Consider the following 6,000-nt stretch of genomic DNA (forward strand, 5'->3'; position numbering starts at 1 on the left):
CCTAGATACCTGATGAACAAAATTAGCTTGACTGAGCTTCTAGTATAATGCCATAAATCAAGAATAGGTCTGTGGGATCTCATGTGAAAAGTTTATTTTGTTGCACTGATGCATTTCTCAATAAATAAATGAATACTTGTGGCTGTGCTGAAACACAAATTAGGTAGTCAAGTAATCTGAGAGTTGGACATAGAATTCCACTTCTTGCTTCATTGCAGCTTCTTTATATGATGCCAGGCAAGACTTTAAGGACCAGATCTCAGAGACAGAAAAAAAGAAGGGAAATTAAAACAAGATTCATACAGAATTTAGAATCTGAATCTGTTCTGTCCAATCCTGGGCGTGCTTTTCCGTTCCTTATACACCTAAACCACACTCCCATTTTAGGGCAGCCCTACTTCAGACAAGGCTGAGTAGTCTGGTGTCTGCTCAACTATAGGACCGTCCAGGAAGGAGGCAGCTTGTCCCCGAGGGGGGTGTGTCTAGCAGGCATTATCAGCACACACGGAATGAATGCTGACAAGACTGGGCTCCCTACAAAACCCCACTGTACTCACAGTTGAAATATAAACCCTTCAGGGTGGTACTTAGGTGCTGCTATGAAGATAAAAATAGAAGATTTCCAGAAAATGGCACATCAAGATAAAATATTTCTTTATCCATAAAGGGCTGGAAACCCCTCAAAGGAGTGACTGGAGTTTAAATTCTCTCAAGCTGGAGAGAGATCTGGAACCAGACCTTGGTTTAGGTTTCTCACTGTAAGGCAATTGTAAAAAGTGAGTCACTCAGCCTTCTCCTTTTTGGGTGAGAAACAGGGAGAGAGTTGTGAGTGTAAGAGGTGTAGGCGTTTGTTACAGTGGGGATACTGCAACACGCCTATCAATCAACAAGGCTTGTGGAAAAGATATATGGACTGATTCTCCCTGCAGAGGGTTATCTATGGGTGTGTGCATCTCTGTGCGTGGCATGGGAACCAGAGACAGGGTGCGATCACAGCTGCACGTGCTGTACCCATTGTCTCCTGTGTGTCAGCGCTACCCGGTGCTGCACTGAACGGGACAACTTTAACTAAGTGCCTGAAGGCAAGTTCCACCAAGTTCATCCTTTGGATCCCTTTCTGACTCACCTTGCTATGGGCACATCCTCCTCCAGGTCTAGCTGAGCCAAAGGGAGAGTTTTCACTCCACTTCTCCTACCCTCATTCCCTTTGCCTGCCCTCTCAATACAGACACACCTTCCTTTCTCTCCTTTTCCCTGCCTCTTTGCACCAAAGATCTCCATCCTCAGCCTCCCAGATGAGCTGCTTACAAGCCATTCCTGACAAGGTGTCAAAGACCTCAATGAATTCTGCTCAAGCCATCCCAGATAACTTCACTTAAGACCCGCGAGAAGCGTTCATATTAGCAGGTCAGATAGATAGATTTCAGGAATGAGGATCCTGTAGGAAGCCCTGTCTGAAAAAGGAGTTTTCGTGAACAGAAGGAGGGAACATCCAGATAAATTTTGGTAGGAGACTTAAATACATTGCTTTACATGGACATTAAACCTGGTCTTTAATCTTTTTTTGTAAGAATGCCCCATTCACTGCACAGGAAAGAAAAAGCAGTCTATCCATTATTTCTATTCAAATGACTTAACACAATTGTTTGCAATAGTTGAGTATTCAATAACATGCAATAATATTGACTATTGAATTTCCCTTCAGTGAGAGGATTTTCAGGAGGGTACTTCTGACTTCTGAATGAAGCTAAAGAGGCTTCACCATAATATTTTATATAACTAGCAATGCAACTACCCATGGTGTTGCCATAGAATATTTGTAACTGGAAAAATATCATCCCATTTGTTAAGCTAAGCCTTCTGTGGGAGAAAGAGGGTTTACTGGAGTACATGTTCAATATACATAATAGATGCCATTTCACCGGATTAAAACTGTAGACTCCTGAACAGCAAATTTAAACCTTCTGACTCGCTTTTCCCAGTTATCATTAGCAGTTATCTTAGAGGTGGTTCAGAGATCATGGTGTCCATGTTCCCTGGTTATCGAGCATGGAAACTGAACAAGTTGGAGGCAGATAGCCCTAAATAACAATGTTTTAATGATACCATCAACTCAAAAAGTCCATAAAACAATGATGACAAAAATCTGTGAAGAAATAGCAAGATAAGGTCATTACCAATTAATTTTCTTTTGCTATATGAAAATCTAAATAAAAAAGGACAGGTATATTGTGTTATTAATGAAGGGTAAGTAAAATACACTCAGGTTTATGATTGCTGTTTTCATTAGTAATGCTTCTCTACAATCTGGCTTATATTAAAAACAGAAAAAAACTGGTTTGTAGTACTTTATGCCTTGGGCTAATTTGTTAAATTTGAAATATTGTACTGAACTAAAATTAAAACATATGCTCTGTGCATATGTTATGCGAGCATGAAGCATTTTATACGTGAAGTATTGCAGATAGATATTCTCCTCATAAGTAAATGAAGATGGTTTAAAAATGTATATCTCATTTCTTTCTAGGGATATGCAGGCTAAGCAAATGTGCCTTGCCTCTGTGCTGTTTTAAAAACAGACTCATGGAGAAGCTCGAATCAAATATTTCATGCAAACCTTTGACACTAAATGAGACGTCATAGTAGCTTCTGAGTCTATTCTCTTATTGTCATGTCTTGAAAAAATTCCAAACCCAGTGGCAAACATTAAATTTATATATATATTCGTCCATTTTGCCTCCTAGCAAAAGTAGAAGTCATTACCTATTTATAAAGCACTACATCCATTCCTCCAAAATTCTAGCAAAGTAGTTTGATTTGTTCTTTTGTGCAAAGGGAAAATTGAGGGACCAAAAAGTTGGGAGGATTTGCCCAAAGTCACAGAATGGATAAAAAGAGAGAAGCAGAAAGAAAACAGAAAAGGAGCCCTGACTGCTTATCTTCCACAACAAATGAATCATTCTCTCCAGTGCTATTACTGATAACAGAGAGTCTTATAGTCTCAGTTTTCTTGCCTCCATAGGATTCCCTCATTGTCCAGTACTGCTTTGCTGCTTAATTAGCTCAATGGTAATCAGAGGAAGGAACCCTGTTCCTTGGCCTTTAAAATCCTCCCGTGTTTAAACTGAAATAAGAAACAATTATTTAAATGAGAGAGAACCAAAAATCCAGGTTTCTTTCTCGAGGTAAAAGAACACTGTAGGAGGTAACTACTGAGCCCCACACATGCCTTATGTGGCTATAGGCTTCAGCTGTACAGTTGATTTTCCTTGTCCAGGAATAAAAAATTATGCCTAAAAGCAACAGGAATTCAAGAAGTCAAAATAAAATTATCATCTCACAGAATAACTAGCTTTCCACAAGATTTTATGAACTTTGCACTGTAGATCAATGTTCTCAGTGTGCCTGGGAACTTTGTTCTCTGAGTAGGCTCCTTGGCCACCACGTTGCTTTGTTGAACTATGTTATCCTGCTAAACAATATATCCTCCCACAATATATCCACTGTGTTATTTGGCTTGTAGACCTGAGGGACTCATTCCTTTTCCAAAATCCTAAATTATGGGGTCATGCACTGATTATGGAACGTAGCCAAGGGCCTATATACAGAGCGCCTAAGATGATGGTTTCTGAGAATATATCAATAAGATCTAACCCCATTGCTTGATTCTTGACTTTCAGATGACTCCAGTCCATATTTAAATACAAAAAATAAAAGTTTCAAAATGGAATAATTATGTTTTTCATGCTCAGCCAGTCTTTAAAACTTGGCCTGTGCAGGGCTCCATCTCCATGCTGGGTTGCTGGCTTTCTCTGCCACTGGCTGCTCCACCTCGTACCTGGCAAAACTTCTCTGGCAGCATTTTGAGCTCCAGGCTATGACCCAGTACTAGGCATCTGTTCCTCCAGGCAGGCTTTATTCAGCTAAAGCCCAGGATGCCTACTGCAGCGTCCTTTTCTGAGGCAAACACTGTCAGGGCTTTTTAAAGGAGGCCCCACCCTGTCTTCCCCATCTCAGGCCGTTTTTCTCCCTCTCTTCTGGACCACGACAATTGACACAGCTGGAAAAACTATGGAGAATGGTCTGCCTGATCACATGGCAGACAACAGCACACTGGAGAACATTAAATGTAAACAAAACTGATTTTTCTTCTGGAAGTAACAAACAACTGGGTTTTCCTGCAGATCACCTCCAGAACGTATTCTAGCTTTGTGCTCATCCTAGGAACCTCTGTGCAGCATTGTAAGGGCAGCCACTGACAACCAGAGATCCATATGTTCTATCCACATAGAAATGGGGATTTTTTTTTTTTTAAATAATCTTAATCAAGTCTTTGAAGCCAAAAATCGACTCTGTAAATTGATGGGAAGCATGTTATTTTTGGCCTGAGCTTGCATTAACTCAAAAGTTGGGCAGAAAATTGTTCTATTCTTTTTTTTTGTTTCACTATTCAAATTAGCAGATGCATTTCCTATCATTTGGTACTTTTTCTGTCAATAACACACAAATCTCATGGAAACATGCCAAAGATTTTCTTAGCAACCAAGCCTCTTGCCTGATATACACGATTAACTACAACAGTCTGTTAAAAGCTTAAAATAAACCTGTCTTTTTTTATTTAGAATTTCACATAGTGAAAGAAGATTCATTGGTAATGAATTTAGCACAGTTTCAGGAGAATTTATTTATTTTTATGGAGGCTGAATACTCAAGAGATGTCATGATAAAAGCCGGTGTTGCTGTAGAGGCAAATCTGCTGGGATCAACCCAATGACTGAGTTCAGGTAAATTAAAAGCACTCTCACCAATTGATGGTATGGGCCCCCCATGATTAAAATGTAAATTGATTCATGCCTTGTAAGTGCATAATACTGCTGCAGAAAGCATCCTTCTCCATCAAGAAGTAGCAAATTCCATTATGAAAGATGGGATTTTGACAAGCTGTTTCTTGTTCCAAGAGAGTAACCATTTTGGAGAAGAATTTGTGGATTCTGGGCACTGTTTCCTGTGTCTCTGGAAGGTGCAGACTAATCACATTTACAGAAAACAGAAGTTATAGTTTTTATATCTTCACATTTGGTTAAAGTAAAATAGAACAAAATATCACAAGTTCTATCCTATTTATAGAGATTTTTAAAATCTTTGCTTAGAATAATATCAATTTTCTTCAGTCTTCGAGTTAGACCCAGAGTGCAGGCTGATGGTATATGAGAAAAATTATTTTTAGAAGCAGTGTATGAAACTGCTATGAAAAGAAATAAACCAACAGTATCTGAGGTAAAAGCTGTCACTTGAGCTCACCTTCTTAGAGGCTTGCGTGGCATGCTTTTATCACAAGCTAACCATCCATTTATGTTTTAGCATCAAAAAACTTACAGACCTTTAGGTCCCTCTGTAGGTACTAGATGGAGCTAGTATTTAAATATCCTATCTTTCCAACAATCCTGAAAGTAGGTGCCCGTGAACACAAATTATTCAGGCACTGAGAAGTAGGTAAGTAGGAGAATCATAAACAAAGGAATGAGAAAACACAGCATTTAGCCTTTTCAGCTGAAGACTTTAAGTAGCCCTTTATTCAGGTCTTCTAAATCATTTAAGGACAGTGGCAGCTTTAGTGATCTCACAGGAAGAATGACTTCTCCAGTAAACCTGTTTGTTGAAATTTAATGATATGCCTCCAAGTACAATTCTCCTGATTTCTGCCTGCTGCTGGCAAGTACGGTACATCACATCAACTCTTCCCTTCACAAGTGACCCACAAGACATAATGCAAACAGCTGCAGTATAGCAATGTGGAATGACCTAAATGCCTGTGCTAAAGCTTGCAGCAATTTAGACATTCTTGAAGTTCTGCAAAGCTGTGCAAACTAGTAAAGGAAAACAAAAAAAATTCTTGGTTTAGCAGGTTTTATAGCAAAAAAAGTTATAAGAAACTTAAATATTGCATATAACTTTGAAAACAAGGAACACTTCAGTTAGCTGAGCTGAGTGGCTTGAACT

The sequence above is a fragment of the Corvus moneduloides genome, chromosome 3 (assembly GCF_009650955.1).
Source record: "Corvus moneduloides isolate bCorMon1 chromosome 3, bCorMon1.pri, whole genome shotgun sequence".
NCBI classification, from domain to species: domain Eukaryota; kingdom Metazoa; phylum Chordata; class Aves; order Passeriformes; family Corvidae; genus Corvus; species Corvus moneduloides.